This window comes from Hemicordylus capensis, chromosome 6 (genome assembly GCF_027244095.1).
Source record: "Hemicordylus capensis ecotype Gifberg chromosome 6, rHemCap1.1.pri, whole genome shotgun sequence".
Classification (NCBI taxonomy): domain Eukaryota; kingdom Metazoa; phylum Chordata; class Lepidosauria; order Squamata; family Cordylidae; genus Hemicordylus; species Hemicordylus capensis.
Window position 1 is genome coordinate 28,525,175 of NC_069662.1, and position 24,692 is coordinate 28,549,866.

Genomic DNA, 24,692 nt, shown 5'->3' on the forward strand with positions numbered 1-24,692 from the left:
CATCCATTCATCCATCACAATTGTTTCAGGCAAGAGACTCTCTCTGCCCCACCTAGAGATGCCAAGGAGTGAACCTAGTGAACCTGAGATCTTCTGCACACAAGCATGTGGCTGCTTTTCCACTGAGTCATGGCTTCATGTTTTAAGGGGAATATCTTACAGCAAGCTGTAACTAACCCCAACCTAACCCCAACCTGCGGCCCTCAAGATGTTGCTGAACTACAATTCCCAGCATAACCAGCCACAATAAATTGGGGCTAGGGATGCTGGGAGTTGTAGTTCAGCAACATCTGGAGGGCTGCAGGTTGGGGAAGCCTGACTTAAAAGAATATCTTGCATGTAGTCATCCATCCAAATAGCAGAACAAGGTGGACCCTGCTTAGCAAAGGGGACAATTCATGCTTGCTACCTACTAGCACAGCAGGAAAGTAACTTGCCTAACAAGCAAGAGGTTGCCGGGTTGAATCCCCACTGATATGTTTCTTAGATGATGGAAAACACCTATATTGGGCAGCAGCAATATAGGAAGATGCTGAAAGACATCATATCATACTGTGCAGGAGGAGGCAATGGTAAAACCCTCCTGTATTCTACCAAAGAAAACCACATGGCTCTGTAGTCACCAGAAGTTTTCACCCGTGACGACAGAACTTTACTGTTAGCACAGTACCAGCATTCTTCCCTCTAAATATTTGGCATGGTTAGTGCTGCATCATCTCCTGCTGATAGCTCTTTCTTGCCAATATCACAGGGGACTGTAACCCTTTCCAGGTATTCCAAAACTAGGCACACTGTACTAGAGGTGTGCATGGAAATGGTTTGGCTGGTTCAGTTTGAATTTGAACCAGATTTGAACCGACCCAGTCCTGTCAGGTTCTGCGTCTGGCCAATCCTGGTCTGATTCAGCTGATGAACTGCTTCGCAGGCTGTTTCAGGGAATATACTTGTAAAGGGGAATCCAGATAATAAAGAACAGCTTGATGATAGCATTAGCAGCACTGGTGAGTAAAAATATTTGCCCATCCATGAGTGTCTTTAAGCTTGAAGGGATCTGTTGCAAATATGGGCATATTTAAGTGTTTTGTTATTTTTTCAGTTCAGTCTTACTGAAAGACAAGTACTTAAAGTTCCAATGATAAAGATCTTTGAATAATATCTGATGCTGTCACTGTTTATTCCATGTCCAGGCACTCATGATTTGTGCAATGAGAACATCAAAATGTTATCTGATATTGTATGGCTTTAATCGTTGAGTCACCAATTATCTGTATTAGTTTTAATTCTATTTTTCTAGATATTTTAACCAAGGGTGAGAGGATTTCCCAATCTGTTGTTATTCCTTGGCTGAATTAAGGAGTAACACAAAACTGGAGGTTGGCAAACCCGCGGTTTTAATTTCAATGTAAATCACACCACTGACATTTGTCCAACTGTGGCCCACCAACCTCCAGTTCCAGGAGAGGGGAGTCCCTCCTTGCTGCTTAGCCACCGAGGCTGATCCCAGCAAGCTGCACGGCCAGCCTGTGGGCAAAGCCTCGGCATGCCAGCAGAGCAACCATGATAGCCCACAACCTAAAAGGGGCATGCTGATGAAAAGGGCACCCTTGGCATGAAAAGGGCATTTAAATAGCTGAACATTCCATGCCATACCAGTGCTTCTTCTGACCGTGATGGCACCACTGCCCCCTAAAGAGCCCTGTACCCAAACAGTCCTGCACAAGCATGATTTGGGGGGGGGGTCGGAGGGGCACTATCTCCCTGTTGATCAGGGAAGGGAATATGAAGAATTCCTAGGACAGATATGTATATGAGGAAGGGCAAAGGATGTTGGTGGGGGGTGGGGGTAGGTCAGATTCTGAAGGGCAGTAAAGAAAAAGGAATATCTTTTTCCCTTCTCCTCACTCTTAAAAGTTAACCTATAGCATACTTAAACAACAACAACCACCAAACCTTAATGACAGACATCTTCCACATTTTAATCCTCATCTCCAAAATACTATGAACCAGATTGACAGTGGTCATTTTTTTTAACCCACACTGTCCTGGTACAATGCTGCATCCTATGGTAGGACAAGCATTGATGGTGCCCACCAGGAAATCTAGGCAAAAATAACAATAAAAGTAAGCATTATATATATTTTAAATAAACTGAATATGAATAGCAAAAAATAAATAGGTTGCATTTTGCACTATGCATATATCCCCAAAAGCACAAAGGAAACACATCAGGGCCCCATAGAAAGAATGGGGCACTGCTCCATTTTTTCCATGCACAATATTCAAATATTTAAGGTGTTTAGAGCAATTGAATAAAAATAAAAATAAAAATACACTTTATTTGTTACTTGCCCCATAATAAATTGTTCCCTGAGCAGCTCACAACAAAACAACAGTAAATATCTATATAGGTATTTACTAACTCAGAATGACATATATGATCTCCTTAATCCTTACAACAACCCTTCAAACGCTGGTCAGTATTATTAAAGGTGAAAAGGGAGATGGGGATGAGAGAGAATTGTTTGGTTGAGACTATCTCTCATCAGTACAGTCCATGAGTTCTCTACTTCAATGGAGTATTCAATGCAGTATTTCAATGGGAGGGTTGAAATACTCTGCAACCAGCAATGCGGACATGTAGGTTGGTTACCAGGAACTGAGCAATGCCCAAGCTGTGTTCAGGGCATTGCCAGTGAATTAGCTCTGGCAACCCCAGAAGGTGCTCACTTCTGTGTCCAAAGGCAAAAAGCATTGAGCATTGTGAGCTATGGATAACCCAAGTGGCATAGACAGATTAGTTCTAGAAGAAACTGGACAGGTTAAGTGGCACTAGAGCACTGATGATAAGTCAGCCTGCAGGTGTGGGCATAAGAACTGGGCCACCTACTGAGGGCACATACCTGTGAGCGAAAGCGAGTGATGGCTGAGGGGTGGGGCCGTTATCTCCTTAAGGGTGAGTAGGGCCTATAAAGGAAGGGTTCCGGAAGAAAAGGAGGAGGCTATAAGAATAAGAAAGGCTAGGGAAGAGGTGGAACAATATCTTACCCTTCAGAGGCAAGTCAGAGCATCTCAAAGAAAGGCCTGGGAGTTGGCCACGTGGGTCGTTGGCAATCCTGGTAAGGAGGACCAAATGGGGACCTCACAGCCTTCAGGGGAGGATGGTGAAGAGAACCTCTTCCCAAATTAAAGTCAAGGAACATGGTGCTGCAGGAGGACAGAAGGATCAACAGAACTCTGAAGGACTGTGAGGCAACAGGTCTTATCAAGGACTGGGAAACCTTTCTGGGGGTGGGATGGAGGAAGACTGTCATAAGTTACATGCGGAAGGCTGAAGTGAGTGAAGCAATTCCTCTGCTGTTCCCTTGATAAGTAAACATTCTTTTGGAAGCACAGTTAGTGAGCTGTCTTTTTTGCTGCTTGATGATTCCCACCAGCACCCCTGGGCCAGTTGACGTTGACCTTCCCCTTGGGGAAGTTGCAGACTTCACAAGCATGATTGGTGGTTTTTGAAGAAGGCTTTGTGAGCACACCTTGACTGCTGTGTGTACATACACTTGGCCTCTACCATAGCCAAGGAAGGAAAATGTTCAGCTTCCTGGGTCATCACATAACTGAAGAAATTGCCACTCCTCTAAAGCACTTCAGACAATTAGTATGTGTGCAGAGAACTATGGCTGAAAATGGAACTGATTGTTCACTGTTATTATTTCTAGAATAACTAGAACTGGAGAACCTATTATGCTCTCCTGGTGAGAACCAACTTGTAAAGTAATTAATTTTTAACTCCATATCTGAATATGTGTTCAACTCTGTTTCTCTGCCTGTCTAAACTAGAAGCACACAAAGCTTCCATACTTTCTCTCTGATCCAGGCAGCCGTATGATGCCGCTCTGTGTTTGGCTTCTCCGCTCTGCAATGGTGCTGTTCCTCTTGATCTCAGCACCCGTCTTCAACTACTTCTTGAAGAAAAGAAGCTGCTTCTTGGTCAGTCCCAGAAAACTCCATCAGAAGTCAAATCTGGCTCCAGTCCCAGATGCCTCTGGGAAACACACATGCTGAAGGCATTCCTCTTCTTCTACCGTTGCTCCCTTGCAACCGATATTTTGAGGCATACTGCCTTTTAATCTGGAGGTAGAATATATTCATGGCATTGTTGAGTCCCTTCAAAACCATCCATGCCAGTGGCCATCACCACCTCTTATGTCTGGAAAGATGAGATATATATTTGTCTTGCTTTTTAGTACCCTAATATGGGGAAAATGTCAATATAGGTGATGTCAATATAGGTGAACTGGTTTGAACATAGAAAAGCTCAAAATCTTCGGTCATTTCAAGGATCTGCAGGAAACTCAAGCGTAGAGTGAAATTTGTTTTTTATTTCATGTTGGGGCTATTCACACACAAAACTATCCATGTGCATGGGCAGGAGGAGGGAAAGGCAGTGTTCAACCTACTTTCCCCCAGATGACTGCTCTCAGCCCCTGTGACATACAAGCCACGCACACACACAGATGCTTAAACCAGGGCTTGGCTTCTCATGCGGACAGTCTCAATAGGTGTGTGTGTGTGTGTGTGTACAATTTAGAATGGTTGCTATTATGAGTTATTCTGAGCTGTTGTATTTGTTATTTAGGGTCAATACTGGAATTTTAATTTGTATTCAACTTTTTTATAGGTTTACTTCAACTCTATAAGTACCTGCTTTGGATAAGGGTTTTGGAATTGGTTTTGGAAATTAAGGGGATATGTTTTTATTTGTTTGGAGTTTTGTTATGGCACATTATCTGAATTTTTACCAACAGAGGGTCCTAAGCTTACACCTGTTTGAACTAGAGAGCCATTCTTCAAAACATATCTTGCTAATGAGGATGACGCGGTTAAAGTGGAAATGTGTTTGGCAGAATTCCTACTTCCTGTTTTCTGAACGTCTCCTGGAGCTTTCTTACACAGGGGCTTTACCCCAAATCTCCTCCAGAAGGGAGGGTGTGTGTTCTTATTGCAGCTGGATTCCGGCTGAGGTCAATTTGATGTCTTTGGAAGCAGTAGTATAGGGAGGCTGGCAGCAGCCCGTGTGTGGCCGCTGCTATGGTCCCCTGGCCCCGCCCCCATGCCTGACATCAGATGCAGTGGCCCGGCTAGCCACGCCCCCACATCTGACATCAGATGTGGGGGCGTGGTTTCCTTCCCAAATGGGGCCTCATGGCCCCGTTTGGAAGGGAGATCAGCCTGTGCTGCATGGACAGTGTGGGCCCGAGCGACTCTCCCTGCCTTAAAGGGCAGGGAGAGCTGTTCTGGCCATGCTGCCAATGCAGCACAGGCCGATCTCTCTCCTAAATGGGGCTGTGCGGCCCCATTCAGGAGGGACATCTATTGGCCCTGCTGCGTTGGCAGTGAGACCAGGAGTGGCTATCCCTGCCTTTAAGGCAGGGAGAGTCACTTTGGCCGATTTCGGTTCCAAACATGGCTGCGCGCATACCACACAAATCGCCCATTGCCTTCAGGATTTCATTTCATGCCGATTTTAAATCCTGTTTTACCCCAGAGTTTTTGGAGAGAAATCACAGGAGGTGCTGATGTAAGTCTTCGCATTCACATGATAAGAGCAAGGTACGCCTATGAAATGCAAATACTGTAGAAAGCTGCCCAGAGGCAAAGAGTGGATTTCTTTCTTTTCTGCTCTTTGAAAGGTTTTTTTTTTTGTGGGGGAGAGGGGAGATCCAGAAAGGAGAGAGAATTTGCACTCTGCAGAGGGCTTTCCTTGCAGAAAAGGAGCATCTCTTGGGTATCATAAAATCTCCTCAGTAAGACAGCAAGCTATGAAAGGGAGGAAGGCTTCTTTCAGAAAATGGAAGTCCTGCCCCAAAGAAGAGAACAGAAAGGAATGTAAACGCTACCAAAAGAAATGCAAGGAGACAATAAGGGATGCGAAATGAGAGTTTGGGGAACATACAGCTCAGAGGGGGCTGCAAAAGCAGAGGCGATGCTGCAGGAAGGCTGACAAATGCTGGGGACTTGTGTGTGTGTGTATGTTGGGGATAGAAAGCCAAGGCTGATAGCTAAGCAGAAGTGAGTGTGTATGGACTGCAGCAGAGCCAGATCACTTGGGGTGTCTTAATTACAGTACTAAACCCTTGGAAAAAAGGGTGGCGTGGCATCTCGCTTCCTCTAGGAAACTACTGGCCACAAGCAAAACATGGAAGCGAGCTGTGTGTGAACCTACACAAAAGAACACCCAGAGGAGAGAGGGGAGAGGCTTCAGCCTTAATGCTGCGAGTCTAATTCGAAGTGGCTTCACTTGCTGGATATTTATTTATTTTTATTCATTTATTACATTTATATTCTGCCCCATGCAAAGGCTCTGGGCGGTGCACAACAAGTTTCAAAAGACATTAAAACACCATTTAAAACTATTTAAAAACCTTTAAAAACCAATTAAATAGCTGGAAGCCCTGTCTGTAAAGGCTCCTGCTTCTGAATGGCATGTCTTTCATTCCTTTACTCTTATTTCCATAGGTTTTGAGGATTTTATTACACAAAACTTCCTGCTTTATTATTGTTTATGTATGGGTCGCTGATGTAAATTCTGTATTGTGATATAGGCTATATGTGATAGAATAGCAGTATGTCAACATTTAGTCCTTATATGAGAAATAAAATGCATACATTTTTTGTCATCACTTTAGGAAAACTGTTTTCATCCTGGCTTTTTCCATTTTGTTGTTGGTATGAATCAGGACCAGGCCCTGTTTGGTCTTGGTCCACAACTGCTAAAAGAGCAGAGGGACTGTCCATAGGTAGCTAAGGCTGCAGGGAACTAGGCAAGGATAGGTGTTGCATTGACGTCTTCCGAGCCGCTATTGGGGGTTTAATAAGTAGGCCTTGTGGTACCTGGCCCTTCTGGATCCATCAGTGGAGGGTCTGATGATAGAGACACTTAAGTCAGGACTCATTCTCAGAAGTACAGCTTGGTGAGGGGAGCCTCGCCAGATAAGTGGTCTGACCTCTAATGACAACTTCCATATGTATTCTCTGCTGGATTTTATATGTTTCTGAGGTCTGGAAGGTAATTGAGGATACTTCTGTGGCATGGGGGGAACCAAGCGTCTGTATCCAATTTCTTGGCTTCAGATAAGTCCAAGGGTTTTGTAGCCTTTGTAGTAGCTGTCACAACTAAAGAAGCTAATTTCTTGTCCAACATGTACTTGGGTGTGCAGGTGGGTTCCCCTTCCTCTTCCAAGGAAGTCCTTTTCATTCCAAGCTCTGGGAGGAAATGAGTACTGGGAACATTTAGTTCACAGTGCCTGAATACAACCATAGACCACTAAGATTGGCTTTCTGATCCCAGGGGTCAGCCATTGCAAGGATGTCTAGGAATTGAATTACACAGACTACAGCAAACGTGAATTCCCATACAGGGGAGGGGAAGAGCATTTGTAGGGAAGTCATCTGGGTGTGCTTAACCCTTTCCACATGTTCAGTTCAAATATTGACATGAAATAAAATACAGATCCCAGCTGCAAGAGACACAAGTGCTGTGTGAGATAGTTCAGGAAGAGGAGATTTTTGAAGAAAGAAAAAGAAAAAACTTTTGGCACACATCTCCCCAAATGTAATCCTCATCTTCACGATTCCTGCTATAGGCCTGATCAGATCAATTTTCCCTTTCTCCCTCCCCCCATCTTACCTTTTAACTCTCAGCCTTCTATTGGAATGGAAAACTTAGGTACTTGTCAAGGAATCCCCCAAGTATGTAGAAATGGCTACCCAATTTGCAATTGGTACCCAATTTGCATCAAAACTGGTGGGAACAGAAACACTCAAGTCTGTAATTATGGGGATGTCGAAATAGGATTAACAAAAAGGCTCAGAGGAGCAGACAGGGAAACTTGTACTTATCCCCAAACAAACATTAGGCTGGTTACATGCAGAGTGTTGGAGAGAGAGAGTGCTGGGAAAGTGAGTGAGCAAAGGTTGTCATGGAAAACATATATGGAATGTTCAGGGAGTGATTTCAATACGAACAGTTGATGACAGTTGGAAGCAGTTAGGAGCAGTGTTCCCTCTAACAGGGATTCCCAGGTGTTGACTACAACTCTCATTATCCCCAGCCAAAAGCCACTGCAGCTGGGGATGCTGGGAGTTGTAGTCAACAATATCTGGGAGTCCCTGTTAGAGGAAACACTGGTTAGGAGTGGGGGGTTGGACAGGACAGAACTGAGAGTGAGCGTAGTACTGTGTGGTGACTGAACAAGGGAAATTGTTCAGGTTTTGTGAGAGTTCTTGGTCGCACAGATGCACAGAAACTGAATAGCCAGTAGTGCACTAGTACAGTACTCTGGGAATGTGGGGTAATAAGGCTGAGAGGGAATCCTGAGAGTGAGAGGTGCCCAGAGGGAAAAAACTCCTAGTAAAACAGACTAAAAGGCCTGGGTCATTACACCAAGTCCCACAAAGGTCCGTCCTAAGTTATTTAACCTCCCTAAGAACTACATTTAGAAAGAAGGTCAAGATACACTGTACTGAGTCTAGCAGCTGACTTATTTGGCGACATTGTAGTGAATATTATGTGCCCTGCTTTGCAGAGATCCTTATTTCCATCTTTTGTAAAATAATAAACTTGTTCTTATTTTTTTTTACACTTTAGCCTTTGCTTCTTTTTTTATGCACTAAACACATACTGTATACCTATCCTGTGCTCATGAGGCTACATGGCCAAGAAGAGGTTATTTACTGAGAGCAGGTTAATTGACAGTCATATGGTGGCAGTGAAAGGAAGTAATCCTCTCTAATAAAACGCTTGGTGTCCGTCTGTGGACGGACACCAAGCGTTTGTCCGTGCCTCCCTGCCCTGTTCTGCGCCTGCGCAAAGCGCAGGCCCAGAACAGGGCAAGGGAGACACGCTCACCAGCACCGGCAGCCATCTTGGGCGGCCAGAAGCGGCCGCCCCGAAGAAGCCGGAGAGGCGGCAGCGGGGGAAAGTGACCGAGGCGGCGGCAGAGCCGCCGCCTCGGCCAAAATAGATGGAGGCCGGGGGCAGAGCGGAGGCCATGTAACTTTTTTTTAAAAATTGCTCCCGCGGCCGACGCCGCCGACCGCCCACCCTCCCTCCCAGCTGCCGAGTCCCCCTTACCCTGGCCGACTGCTGTCGGCCGAAGACTGCCCTCAATTTAAGAGGCAGAGAGAAGCTCGCAAGCAGAGCTCCTCTCTGTGCAAAGCCTCTTGCCGAACTGCTGCTTTGGGCGCTTGCGTCCCTTGCGCCCAAAGCGGCAGTTCGGCAAGAGGCTTTGCACAGAGAGGAGCTCTGCTTGCGAGCTCCTCTCTGCCTCTTAAATTGAGGGCAGTCTTCGGCCGACAGCAGTCGGCCAGGGTAAGGGGGACTCGGCAGCAGGGAGGGAGGGTGGGCGGTCGGCGGCGTCGGCCGCGGAAGCAATTTTTTTTAAAAGTTACATGGCCTCCGCTCCGCCCCCGGTCCCGGCCTCCGTCTCCCCGGCCTGGCGGGGGCAAGTGCCTGGGCCGATTTGGCCCTTAAAGGTGGGGGGGGCGTACGGTGGAGGGAGGGGGAATGGCGGCGGGGGGCCAGGAGCGCCATTACTAGCGCCCGTTATTCAACGGGCCAAAATTCACTTGTAACTTATAAAATTCCATTAACATGGTGACACAATTCATATAAAAATCATCAAACAAATCGCCTCCCTGGACTTGGGAGGGGCATCAGGGAGGGTTCCTGACAGATTAAGAAAAGGGCGCAGAGGAGCAGTGACGAAAACAAGTACCTAATACACTTTAGCCAGGTTCAGTAACAGTTTAATGCCAGTACAGTCTAAAATGTGTTCCAAGGTATCCACTAGTTTTTCTTCATGTGTTTCTGATCTTTTAGCATAATAAATTAATGTAGGTTTTACAGATGCATTTTCTTTTTATGCTTCTCTCTCTCTTTTTTAATTTTTTAAAATGAATGTATTAAAATAATAAAAATATAATAAAACATAGTTACATCTCTTGAAACATAAGACAAAACAAAAACTATAAAGCAAATCAGAGATCAGAGAGAATGAAGAATTTTTTTTTTTACACTCTCCTCTGGCCGAGGTTCAAGAATAATTACAGTAGATGTACCAAACAAACTACAAATAAAACCCTGATCTTGAAGATAAATGATGACCTTGTTGAATGTTAAAGTTAATAAAAGGTTCCCAAACCAGCATAAATGACTCTGTAAAGGTATTATTCATATAAGCAGTGACTTTAGAAATAGAGGTATAGTCCCATAGTTTAAGAAACCAATAATCTAAAGATGGGATATTCAAAATACGTCAGTTAGTAGCATAGAGAATCCTAGCGGCAGTAATCACATATAAAGATAACTCATTAAACTTGGTAGGAATATAGGGCCTAGTTATATTTAAAAGGACACGTTCTGGCAGAAAGGGGAATTTTATTTCCAAAATTTGCTCCATTTTTGAATGAATTTGCTTCCAAAACAACTGGGCTTTATTGCAAGTCCACCACATATGATAAAATGTCCCCACTTGTTGGTCACATTTCCAACATTCCTTTGGGAAATGGTTGTTAATCTTGTTAATAGTCAATAGGGTTATGTACCACCTAAAGAACATCTTATATCAATTTTCTCATAAGTTATTACTTGAAGTAAATTTAATATTCTTCTTCCATTGATGTTCCCAATCAGAGATATCTATCATCCTGCTGATATTCTGCAACCATTTTATCATACATTCTTTAATTTGCTCAGTCTCTGTCTCATATTTCTGTGATAACTTGTACATTCCACCCAGAATATGGTCTATATTTCGATTTATTAAATCTTCAAAATTAGTTAATTCTCTGAGTTTCCCCCCTTGCCTTTGTAGCTCTTTCTGCACAACTGAACTAATCTGAAGTTTATGCTTCTCTCTCTGTTCTGTGGTCACTGTATATGCAGAGACAAGTGCCAGAAAATGACATAGACATCTTGATCAAAACAAAGCAGACTTTTGAGCTCTCTGCCAAATTACGTGGAGTCCCTCTCTTATCAATAAAGGATGTCTTGTCAGGTTTCATTTCTTCCTTTTGAAGACAGCCCTTAGAGCAAGAGTACTGAACAGAGTTTGATTTCTTACTACTATTGTAAATTATTTTGGGCAACAATTTATGGAAAGGTGACATGGGGTTTTTCCAGATTAGGAGCTTTGCACTGGTATAAGTGTTGCAAAGTGCAATGGTATGAGACAGCAGCTTGAAACCGTGAGTACAGAATTTTTGAATGCATTTTTGAATGCATCATGACAGGGTTGTGTCCATTCATATTGCCCACCACTGCAGTGGGTTTTCCAGGCAGGGGGTGTCCATATTGAACCTGAATCGCATTCACTGCCCCTCTTCCTCCATTTCAGGCCAATGGGGTCACAGAGGGGTCGGGGAAGTACTGACATGACAAACTCTTTTAAAAATAATTCTTGGTGCCTTTGCACAAAGCTGCCAGTAGGGGGAAGCACAGCTGCATCTCTTCTGCTTTGTGCAAGCAAGAGCACCAGGAATTTACAGACATGGTGATCTGTTGTAATCAATTATTGAAAAACATTTCTCTAGGGAGATATGCCACATACCCCTGCCCCTGTGTGTGTGCTGTGGAAGACTAAGCAGGGTATGCATCGTTAAGGACACGGGCACGCTGCCACAACATTCATGTCGGAGCATGTGGGAATATAGTTTGGGCTGTTGTCCACCTTGTGCAGGGAGTTTCTCTGTATGCTTCCGGGTCAAAGGGTGGAAATGAAATGTAGCAGAAATATCTCTCTCTCTCTCTCTCTCTCTAGATAGATAGATAGATAGATAACATATGTAGCTCTACATATCAAATTGCAGAGACAAATGTGACCAGAAGCTAGGGCCAAAAAGCTGAAAGCACCCTTGCACAAGAAATGGAGCAATTATTTATAGATAGATAGATAGATAGATAGATAGATAGATATGGCTTTACATATCAACTGATCCTCGATCTGTCGAATGAGGCAGCCAATCCACAGTGTACTAGAATGGGGAAACATAATTGTGTCCAAAAAAATAAGTCTGATGAAAAACAAAAGCAAATGCATTTTAAATCAAAAGCTGAAAATCAGGTTGCACCTTTTGTGCAAGAACCCATGTGGGGAAAAAAAATCATTTCTTGAACGGGACTGAAAGAAAATTATTTCTTGAATGGGATGGAAAGAGGCTGTAAATATTAACACATTGTTGCACTGCAATTTGAACCGTCTATACCATACCACACCACGCTGCAATGCATAAACAATGGGGCAAGCCTCTTAAAATGGAAAAATACAGCTGCTTTCCTGCAATGCATATACAGTGTTATAGGACCACAATGCAGCAATAAAACCCAAAACAAGGCATTAGAAATATTAACGGCACCTTGCTGACAGTGCAGCGACCACAATTTCAGAACATGCACAATATGGAAGCATACTTAGCAGACACGTTGTGAAACTGTTGCAGCGTATAATCTGGAAAACGCCATGCATCACTCATGATGGTGATGATGACGAAGGCATGTATGTGGGTAGAGGTGGGAAATGGTAAAAGGCAGAACTGGAGACCATTCCTTTATAAATCACCCTAAAGGGATCTTGGGCAGCATAGATCCCACTGCTGCTGGTTCATCCTGACATACAGTGAAACACACGGGAAGGATAGCAGAAAGAGTGCTCCATTTATTGAATGGAGTTGTAGGTATAGCCAGCACACTTTGAAAAGACTCTTAGAAGGAAATTTTCACCAACATTTGAGTATGATACATCTTTCCATGGTAGGAATTATCTGAGAAATATCCAGGGTTTGTATGTGTGTGTGTCGGGGTGGGAATGTTGGCTTTAAGTGAATGTGTCTGTCAGTCAAAGATACAGAGAATGGCTCACTAGAAGGGCCCCACTTTAAGATTTTACATCTTTGACCACAGTTACAGTCACATGGTAAGTGTTGCGGGAGGGGACAGAGACATGCATGCTACATAAGTCTTGATGACTTCTGGATGTTCTGTGAGTGAAATACAGGGGTCTGACAGAGAGTGGCTGGAAAAAGAGAACCCACGGTTTCTGCAGAAATATCTGACTGACATCCTATTACTCTTCCGCAATGAGCATGTTCTGGCTTATCTGTGAGTTGGGAAAAGCAACCCCTCCCCCTTTTAATGATGATCACGATCTGTCTCTGGAAGTTTTCCTGTGAGAAATTGTGTGTGTAAATATTGCTTTAAACAGGGATAATTTGTGCTTTGAAGCTTAATATGTTTAGGAACTTTTTGCATCCTGTTTCAACAATGATGATGGCACAAAATTTCTCGAAAAAATGAGGGATATTTCTGAATGAGCAAGGGACACTTCCTCAAATCCGTTCTCCTCTTTTAGGTACTAGCACTCTCTGTCTACACCAAAGTTTGTTTGTTTATTTAGAGAACTTGCCCTTTTGGTTAAATGGTCTTCATGGTGAAATGCAGCAGGTTGCAGTAACAGTATCAACAACTTTGTTTTTAAAAGACCATCAGGCTCTACACACGATCCGTGTATAGAGCCAAAAGGGGATTTGTGCGGACACCGGGAGGCTTGTCGTAGCCTGCCGCTTGGGATGCAACTTGTGAGTTGGTGTGGTGTGGAGCTGTGCCACAACAATGCACAATCATGCTACCCACTTTTTGGGTGCTCTTGCTCCCCAAACCTGGATAAGCGGCAGGCTCCACAATCAGGCTTGTTGCTGAGCTGCCACCCGGAGCTGCGCGGCTCCCATTGCTGTACATGAATAGCAGGAACTGGGCTGGCTCCCTTAGCCCGGTTCCTGCTGCTCGTGAGAATAGCTTCCATATATACAGACAGACAGACAGACTTAAATATAACTTGGTCCTTTTCTTTGGGTCTGCAGTTTCTGAGCAGCTGGCAGCTGAAGCAGAGTATCATTCCCAGGAGAGAGAGGAAAGCATGCACCCTCCATTGAAGTGAATGATAATCTTTCTCTTCACATCTCTGAGGACTGTTGTTCTGCTGAGCTTGTTGTCTACAGATGCCCATCTTCACTTATCTAAAGACACAATGTGGGTGTCCATTTCAGAACACTTTCAGAACACTTGAAAAGGGTTCTGAATTACGACTCAGCTGCTGCAAATCCATTTCAGAAAGGGATCCAACAAAGGCATGGAGAGAGAGGGTGACAACTGTGCACCCAGCTGGAGGGTTCTTGGAAGTTTCTATTTCAGGTGCTTGCCCCTGTGAAGAGGCAAACTGGTTTTCAATATATATGTCAAAATATGAACTAAGAAGTGGGGTACCTCTTCAGAATACTGTGAAAATGTCAAGGGAACACTGGACGCTGCAGCATTTCCCTGCCATTTTCAGTGTTATCTTGGGAACTATATGCATCAAGGATCAGCCTAAAAATTGCCATTTTACACAGCAGAATCCTATATTCATGAAGCAAAAAGGCTCAGACACACAATGCAAACCGCTGGAGTCTTTATGTAAGGGCTCACCATTCAATACTCTGGTCTATAGAATTATTGCAAGCATATCTGTGTAGTATAGAACTGGCTCCTGAATACATTTCGTTCCATGACTGAGACTTTCAAGGATAATTATACACCACTTGACACAGTCTGGATATGCCCAAGCAAAATAAAGTGGTTTAGGGGGCTTATAAACCTTCCTTTGTGATAACTGCTACCCTTGCATCTACTTTATTAACAATTGAGTGAAACGTGCTGTGTGCATGTTATTGCAGGTGCTCTGTTTGCCACTCACTGGTGTTTGGGGAAAGCTGTTGATGACACAGACCTAGGGCTCTGCAACTCTACAGGTGAGTCTGAGACCAAGAGATTGGACAGAGGTGTTTCCTGAAACATTGCCCACATTAATTTATGTTCCCCCCCTTCCCAAATGGTTTACAGTTGACCTTGAGTCCAACTAAGGGTTATTACAATTATAAGATATCTTACTGGCTTGGAACTCCATGGATCCCCAAATAGTTTTTTGATATCTAATTTTTGTTATTCTTATAAGTGAAAGCTTACACATTCAGTCTGCCCCTTATTAATTTTATAAGCAGTTTCTCCTCCACCTGTTCCTGAATAAGATCCTTAAATATCACTTGGTCACTTAAATATCACTTACATAAGTGAAACTAATGTAAGTCTAATTTAATATCATCTACATATGCTCATATGCTAGCTGAAAGCCAGACTATGGACATTTCTGTGGAATGTGAAGATTTCCAGATTAAACCAGCACTGAGGAGAGGCAATTTTCAGTTATCTCCCCTTCCCTCTGTGCCACCTGAAAACATGTCATTGAGTGCTTTTTTTGATATCTAATTTTTGCCATCATTATCTTAAGGTTTTGGTTGAATAATAGGATTTGAATTTGCATGATAGGATTTGATATTTGAGGGATCTTCTATCAAAACAAATGTAATGTTGCACAAATCAAAGACTGGCATGCTTTTCCTCCTGTAAACCTAATTCATCAGATGCATAAGTATTTTGCAGTGTTTAGATTGTCTGCTGTTTCTTTGCCTGGTTTCCTCTCTGTGGGAATACCTAGTTCATTGCATATGTACAGCCTGATTTTGACTAGCCCTTCCTGATTGGGTGGGAGCCTCTAATTTAGCCCAGCTAATTGGGCAAAGAAGAACCTTTCAGTGGCTGTTCTCTAATCCCACCAGTGTCTTTCCAGTGGCTGTTTGCTAGCCACTGTGGAGCCAGTATGGTGTAGTGGTTAGAGTACTGGACTAGGACCGGGGAGACCCAAGTTCAAATCCCCATTCAGCCAAATACTTGCTGGGTGACTCTGGGCCAGTCACTTCTCTCTCAGCCTAACCTACTTCACACGGTTGTTGTGAGGAGAAACTTAAGTATGTAGTACACCGCTTTGGGCTCCTTGGAGGAAGAGCAGGATATAAAAATGTAAAATAAATAAAATAAATAAATAATAGTGTCTCCCTTGTAGGGGTGTGCATGGAACTGGTATGCCTTGTTCAGTACAAGTCTGAAATGGACTCCAACGGAACTGGGCATGTTCGGTCCCCCTCCTCCCCCCACAATATATCCCCTGGTTTGGCTCAAATTTGAGTCAGTCTGGGAGTTCTAACAACAAAAGTGTTTTAACAACATACTGCCTCCAGAGGGTGCTTCCATGGCCATGGGTGTGTGTGTGAATTCGGTGGTTCCCCCTCCCCCACCGGCATCCCCCAGTCTCCAAATGGCCTGGTTCAGGCCATTTAAATCTGTGTTCGGCCCATTCTGGTCCTCTTCGTGCTGGCGGTGTCCAATTTGGAGAATGCTGTGCATGTGCACTGACCATCTGCATGGCTGGGTCATGACCCAGGCCATGCAGATGGCCTGTACACATGTGTGGTATCCAAAATGGCCACCACTAGCACAAAGAGGCCCAGAACAGGCAAACACGGACTAAAACTGCCAGAATCAGGCCAATTGGAGACTGGGGGAGGCTGATGGGGAGAGGGGGAGCCACCAGACCCCTCCACAGTAGCAGCAGCAGCCCCCAGAGGTGGTAAGTTGTTAATAATAATATATATATTTTTGTTAGAACCCCTGGACTGGCCAAGGGGCGGGGGGTTAGCTTGAGTTTGAGCTGAACCAGGTCTGGTTTGGCTCTAGGGCGAGCTGACCAAGTTTGATGTCAGACTGGCTTGAACTCAAGCAATTTTACACATCCCTACTCCCTTGTGGGTTTTCATTTTTGTTATAGATTGTGTGCCCTTTGGACAAGAACCATTCTTTTTCTTTTCTTTTGCTGAGTAAACCACTTGAGAACCTTTGTTGTTGAAAAGTGGTATATCAATGCTCATGATGATGATGATCCTGGCACTTCAGCTAGGCTAATATGGGAGGATGAAGAATGACTGAGAAATCTTTAGAAGGGAAAGGCTCTTCTAAAGGCTTATGTATGGTGATAGAACTTCCTCATGGCTCAGCCCTACCTTGAAGGCATATTTTTAAGCAGTGTTAATAGCTACATGGATTATGTTTAAATGGAAATATTAATATTAATTATAATTAACATCAGCAATTTGCCAATTACAACAACACTTACCCAAACATATCATTCAAAGTACTACATTATCAGCAACAACATGCTATTATATAAAAAGCATTATACAAATAGAATTAAAACAAACTAGTGAGATGAAATAAATAGTCACTACCTATCTGCTCCCCCAGGATTAACCCTCAGTTGATACTGGGGTGGATTTGAAAAGGGTGTGTGTGAATATTTAAAAAATGTGTTCAGTGTTCTGCAACTCCATCTTCCAGGACTGAAAACACAACTACTCAGACTTGCAAAGGCTAATCCATGGGGTACTATTTTACCCCACAAATCATTTGTATACATGTTTGATAAGAGTGAATATGCAATCTATTGGGAATCTAGGAAAGCCGGGGCCTTCTCAGTGGTGTCCCCGGCTCTATGGAACGGTCTCCCGGATAATATCAGAGCTCTCCATGATTTGTTGGCTTTCCGTAAGTAAGGCATGCAATGTGGAAATGTTCTGTCGGGTGTTCGGTCGCTGAGATAGCTGGTCGTAGAGTGATCTGGTAATCCATGGTTATTATGTCTTGTAATGAGTACTGTATGGGGTTGTGGTTATGATGTTATATATGATGTATTTTATAGAACTGTGTTGCTTTGTATGTTATTGCTTGTAAGCCGCCCTGATTCCTATGGGAGTAAGGCAACATATAAATCTTACTAACGAACGAACTAAATAAATAAATAAAGTGCACTGCTAGACAATATATTGAGGGTGGTGGCGGTGGCTGAAACATAACAGTGCCCTTAACTTCAATACAATTGAATTCAGATCTGAAAGATTGAGTTGCAGAACACTGAACATGAAGTTTTATTATTTTTTCCTTCTCAAATGGGTACATTCAATTTTAGTTTTCACTGACGGTTAAATTGCACTCAGGACAAAACCATGAGGATTTAGACTGTAATTCCTTATAACCTTCCACGATATTGTATTCACTTTTTCTTCACATTCTTTCTAGGTGAACTTCCTGCCCCTACGATTTTTCTGAATAAAGGTTCTGTTCAAGTGGAAGATTCAATCTCATTGCTATGTTTAGCTCCCCAAGGCATGTTAGTGACCAGATTTTTTATCTGTAAAAATGGACATCCCATCTCATCTTGCAAAGCAACATCCAATATTCAAACGAACACATTTCATGTCACACAGGACAGTGCGGGGCAATATTCCTGTGGATACCAAAGCAAGTATGGAAAAAACCAAAAGAAGACATCTACCCTCAGTGCTGCTCAGAAATTGATTGTCCTGCCAAGTAAGTCTGAAGAAATTATGTGAGTGGGAAGGGATCATGGAACTGGTCATTTTAGGATGTATACATATTATTATTTTGTAGAGGAAGGGGATATAATTCTTATCACTCTGGAGGTATCTCTCAGTGCCAAACAGACCTAGTCAGAACAGGGGTATGGAATGTTGCAGTTTCACACTCTTCCCTCTGCTTCTGGTTTTGGGCTTAATCTCTTTGTATCTGTGTCATATGGTTAGAATGGGTGAATCTTTTGCTGCTACTGCTGCTTGTAATTGTCACTTAGAATCTATCTATCTATCTATCTATCTATCTATCTATCTATCTATCTATCTATCTATCTAACTGTAGTTCAAGCCATGCTTAAGGTAGCTCGCATCATTCACAGGCCACAAAATAACCATCAAAAACTATAGTCAGATAAAAACATTATTGATCAGGAGACATACAGCAGGGGAAAACACATCACAGCAAGTAAATACAGGAGACCCTTGAATATTGCAGGGGTTACATTCTATGATGGTGCCACAAATGCTGAAACTGAGATAACTGACACCTTGTGCCTATGGGAATGATGGGGATAGGTTCCTGATAATTAGCTGGGATAACCTTTTTGATGTTTCAAACTGCCAGGGCTTGGAGTCCCTCCCCACACTTCCCTTACTTGGCATCTTGTTCAGCTCCATGAATTCAGCTTCATGAATTCTGCTGGGACAGCAAGCTGTTTCTTCTCCTCTGTGGCCCAGAATGAGGTGAAATCCAAATCCCAGTCAAGAGCTGTGGACCTGGCTGGAGGCTGAGAAGCTCCTTTGCCATTCCTCAGCCTCCAGCTAGATACCTAGACCCAACCCGGAGTTTGAATTTCACTCTCATTTGATCTCACAGCCAGGATGCATGCTGTGGGCCATAAGTGGAGAGGTAGAATTCATGGTGCTAAACCAGATGCTGGATAAGAAGATCAAAGGCCAAGGACCCTGGCCATGCATTTAAGGAGCGGTGGGTGGGTGGGTGGGAGGGAAGACTTCAACCCCTGGGTATTTAAAACATTATAAAGGTTATCCCAGGCAACTTCCCTGTATGCAAATTTAGCTATTGGGAGTGGTTTTTGGTTTTCACAGGGTTGGAAAGTTAAAGGTTTGAGCTGGAAAAACTCAAAACATGAAACTATTCTCCAAGGTAACTGAACTGGTGTACAAGGAGGTTGATCATGAATGAAATAAATTGTGAATGCAGAACCAGCAATATTTGAGGGCCTCTTGTAATAATAACAACCATCTCTACACAAATGGCCAGAGAGAACTGTGGTCTCCATTAGCTCCCTTAGACCTTCTTGCTGTTCTGCAGCCATCATAGAATGAGCAGGTGCACATTCTGGATGACTGAAACAGTAATGGAAATTCTTCTACATACAATCTATTATATTAATTCTCCTGGGTGTGCCTTGGAATGTGCATCCCGGCACCCAGCTGATTGGCTGGGCGGCAGACACCTGATTGGCTGAGGCGTACCCAGGAGAATTGGCTGCCCGGGCAGCTGCGGAGGCAAGGTGGCCCGGCCACGGTGGTTGCAGTGGGCCCGGCCACAGATGCGAGGCGGTGATGGTCCGTGGAGGCGAGGCAAGGCGGCGGCGGGCCCGGCCGCAGCGGCGGCACCTCGGCCGCAGCGGCGGCACCTCGGCCGCCATGGCGGTGCTTGGCCCGGCAGCCTGGGTCCAGCCGGAGACTGAGGCAGGTGGGGGGGGGAGAGGTAGCTGGCCCCAAAGAGCGCACAGATGCTCTGTGTGGGAGCCAGCTAGTGTTAATGTATGGAATTCAGTGCCATAAGATTCAGTGGAATTCAGTGCCATTAGCAATTACCTTTGGGAGCTTGGCAAAGAGGCACCTTTTAACGTGGTGATTCTCTTTATTTAGCAGGGGGAGAGTAACTGGCCCTATCCACCCCCAGCACAGTACCTCCAGTGATTGTTGCTGGTGTCTATCTTACATTTCTTTTTAGAATGTGAGCCCTTTGGGGACAGGGATCCATCTTATTCGTTTGTTATTTCTCTGTGTAAACCGCCCTGAGCCATTTTTGGAAGGGTGGTATAGAAATAGCAATAAATAAGGTTAGGGCCAAATGACCTATTATGTGAATAATATTTTTGAACAGAATGTCCCAAGGTTCAGCAGTTGTCTGAGGAGGGAAGGGCTAAACCAAATGAGGGTTTGTGGAAATGCATATTCCTATGTTATTTATAACTCACTGGTAAACCAGGTGGTTCTGATATCATCAATGCTTATTTCCTATCCAGAAAATAAAGGACAGCCCAATGGTAGTATCAGCAGCACTGGTGAGTAAAAATGTTTGCCCATCTATGAGTAGCTTTGATCTGTTTCATATATGGTCAGATAGATGTACTGGTTTTGCTATTTCAGTTCATGCTCCTGAAAGACAGGTATTTAAGTCTGTAATTATAAAGATCTTCTAAAAATATTTGATACTGCTACTGTTTATTCGATGTCCAGGCAATCATGATCTGTTCACATCACCAGCACTTATGAGTGAAAATGTTACCTGGCATTGAGTGGCTTTGATTGCTGAGGTGCCAATACTGTGTGTACTCAGTTTTAATTCTGTTTTTCCCATGTAGATTTTAAGTGTGGGTGAGTGGATCTCCTGAATTCTAACCTGTGGTTATTCCATGTTTCTTTTATGCCTTTTAAAACCCGATGCCATCAACATTCTGTATAAGTCAATTATTCTAGGCTGTTTGGGGGCCTTTTCTTACTTAACATTTTTCCCCCTTTGGGCTTCAAACTAATATACATCTGTGTGCATAGGAAATTTTCTGCATATGCAGGGACTACTTGTGGATTTCGTTTTGCTTCCAGACTGATAGACATGGGATGAGCCAAGTTTGGCATTGGGAGTAACAATTGTTCCAGTTAGGCCAGAATAGAATGCAACTTGCATTGCTTTTCTACGCTGTAGTGTGTGTCTGTGTGTCTGTGTGTGAAAGAGAAAGAGAAAGAGAGAGATTTTGACAAAAGATTCCATTTCTCTTTCCCGTACTGCTGAAACCTACTTCTGTGCTTTTCAGGGCTGTTTGGGACTGGCTGTCCACTGGGATCTGGAGTGAAGTAATCCAGATCCCAGTGGACAGATCCCACTAGACAGATCCCCCTCCCCAGGGATAGGTTTCTGAAGAATGGTAAAGGAAAAGGTTGTCTTTCCCCCTTTCCCCAGTTGTGAAACCTAATTTTTAGCATGTTTCCCCCCAACTTGTTGGCATACATCCTTAACCCTTACCTCCTCACATCTATAATTAATCATCACCTCCAAAATAATCAGCCAGTGTGACAGTGGCCTCTTAAAAGAGAATCCACATGCTCTAGGACAATGCGGCATCCTGTAGGCATGTAAAATAGTGTTCAACAGGAGGTGGTTATGCATTGCAGCTCTCATATGTACATGCAGAATGCATCCTACTCTTTCTCTCTTATCCAGGCAACCATATGATGCCGCTCTACGTTTGGATTCTCCGCTCTGCAGTGGTGCTTCTCCTGCTCTTCTCAGCACCAATCTTCAATTTCTTCTTGAAGAAAGGAAGCTGCTTCTTAGTTTGAACAACAGACCTGCCCTGAAAGTACAACTTGGCTCCTGTCCTGGATTGATCATATTTCTTGCTTACCTATAGCAGAGTTTGTCAGCTGGTGGTCTGGAGCCTCAATCTTGCCGCTGATGGCTTCTTCTTTGCTCCAAGTCCCTAATTAAGCTCAAGAGCTACTCACTCCTGCGTGTGAATCAAGGCAGAAGCAAATGGGGATGTGGACATGAAGGGGGAAACTCTGTTATGTCCCCTGATGCTCAGATCAGAATATGCTCCCTCTGAAAAACAAAATGTTGACCATCAATTTACATCTGTCTCAGATCTTGTCTGATGTATGGAGTTCTCCTGGAAATACTTACAAGAATAACCTCCTTTAGTATGTCTGGAAAAGAATCTTGGTTTGATAATGCTGGAAATAAATTCATTTGTCAATGTTAAGGGAATTGCCATCCAGTGAACAAGAAATGCTGGGTGCTCAGATACTCAGGGGCAGCTCAAGGTTTTTGGGCCTGAGCATCTGATATCAAATGCTGTCCTGCCTTCCCATCGAAGAGCTCTTCTCCCTTCTTCTGCCCGCCTTCCTACCCAACCTCTAGGGTAGGGGTTCCCAAACTGTGGCCCTCCAGATGTTGCTGAACTACAATTCCCATCATCTGAGCCACAGCTGGGGGTGATGGGAATTGTACTTTGGCAACATCTGGAGGGCCGCAGGTTGGGAATCCCTGCTCTAGGGCATATCTTATCTTGTCTCCCCTCCCCTCAAGGTACATACAGTAATTTTCCTTCCCTTCACCACCCCCAGGCTCACTGTCGTGAATTCATTTGCCTCTTTTTCTGACCCCCTGCCAGAATGCACCTTCTCTTCTGTCTGCCCCCATGGAGCATATTCCATATTGGGTAATAAAGAACCCTCCAGTTTAAGATGAGAATTAAGATGGGTTTACATTTTCAGTCGTGGTCTAAAAAGCATGGAAAAGCCGATTTAATGTGCCCTACTGAACCTCTGCACCATGGTAGCTGCAAAGACTTTGTATAGTCTTGTATATCATCCTGGCTGCCAGGAGGGAGGGAAGAATGGAGAGCGTGTGTTTGCTTCTTCTTTCTCCAAAGTACCTACTTAAGGGCTTGGCTTGCCAAAGGTGTGAGCTGAAGGGCAAAAGCCAAAGGGCTCTTGCTCTTTGGCTCTTAGTCTGTGGCATGCAGCCTGTGAGCAGCATCAGAATTCCTCAGCTGTCTTATTTTGATACCTCCACAGAAGGTGCATCTGTCCCACTGGATTCATGAGTAGAGTACAGTTGTTGGAACTTTTAATGCTTGGCTTGGGGAAGGAAGTAGCTGTTCTTTGCACATGAATTATGTTGTCTCCTTTGAATAAGAAAGCTTGCAACTGAAACAGATCATTGTGTATATCATGTTGGCTTTACAAATGAGGGTCCATGCACTCACACTTTGCCTTAGTCCTTCAGCTGGACATTGTGTTGAGAAGGGATGCAACCAGGCAGAAATTCAACAGGTGAAGCTTCTGCAATCATTTCCTATTGACGCCCCTGATGAATTTCTGCCTGATGCATCTCTGTTCTAATAAATGCATGAAGAGTAACAACACAAACCCTTTATGAGCAAAACCCCTTTACACAGTGTGGAGGAACTTTGGAAGTGTATTGCAGAGGCTTGTAAGACTTGGACTTTGACAGGAAGAAGCACAGCTGTGATAAGATAGCTGGAAATTGTGTAATGGGTAATAGTAACTGTCTGTAACTGTCTGGAGCCGAGTGTTTACACGCTCCACCCAAGAGAACAATGAATTGATCATGTTGGTACGGTATTGATGATTTTTTTTTTACTATACCTGTATAAACAGAGTGCTTTAAGTATCAGTGTAATCAGACAGTCAGGACTGAATCTGTCTTTTGGCCAGGTTCAGTCAGCTGCGCAACCTGAATAATAAAAACCCATGTGCTCTGCTAAATTCTTGTGAATACGTCTGTTCAACAGATTGAGGACTAGACCTCTTGGGTTTCTGTAAATAAGCCCCTGCTTGTCTAACAAGCAGAAGGCTGCCGGTTCAAATCCCCACTGATACTACAGTATATCAGGCAGCAGCGACATGGAAAGATGCTGAAAGGCATCATCTCATACTGCATGGGAGGAGGCAATGGTAGACCCCTCCTGTATTCTACCAAAAGAAAAACCACAGGGCTCTGTGGGTGCCAGGAGTCGAAATCAATTTGATGGCACACTTTACCTTTATTGTATAGTGTATTATTATTCCCAAAACTCTTCTTGAAAATAAGCCTTGATAAATGAATTGTATTATATTATATTCCTAAAACCTCTGCATTATTTTAAATAGGATTTCTGTGCTTGCAAATCCCTATGTACGGAGAAGGTGCAGGGTCAAACGTTCACACTTGTTTTTCTATAGTTTGACGGGGGTTTTTTGGTGGGGGGAAAGAGATTTTGGGGAAAATGGAGGGAATTTTTGTTTGCTCTAATCCGATGACTTAAAAAAACTGTTGGGTCAGAGAAACTGTATATATTGGGCAAGTCAAGAGAGAGAGAGTCCTGATCAGAGTCAAGTCAAGTCTGTGGGAGCAAGTCAGAGCTTGTTATAAAAGTAAAAATAGAAGCTTGCTGATTTGTCTCCACCCCACACCTATAAGCCTTTCCACATTATTGAGGGTTTTTTGTTTTGTAATTTTTGATAAAGGTGAAGGGCTGTTGTCGTGGTCCCAGCCATACCAAAAGTCCAATTGCTGGCAGTGT

At 43.7% G+C, this 24,692-nt stretch overlaps 1 long non-coding RNA gene across 1 annotated transcript; it reads left to right on the forward strand.

Moving 5' to 3' along the window:
* The first annotated feature begins 18,275 nt into the window (after positions 1-18,275).
* On the forward strand, positions 18,276-23,872 carry LOC128330197 (uncharacterized). The gene is made up of 3 exons (XR_008310005.1): positions 18,276-18,343; positions 20,628-20,666; positions 21,824-23,872. It is a non-coding gene; the product is annotated as an uncharacterized LOC128330197 (long non-coding RNA).
* The last annotated feature ends 820 nt before the right edge of the window (positions 23,873-24,692 follow it).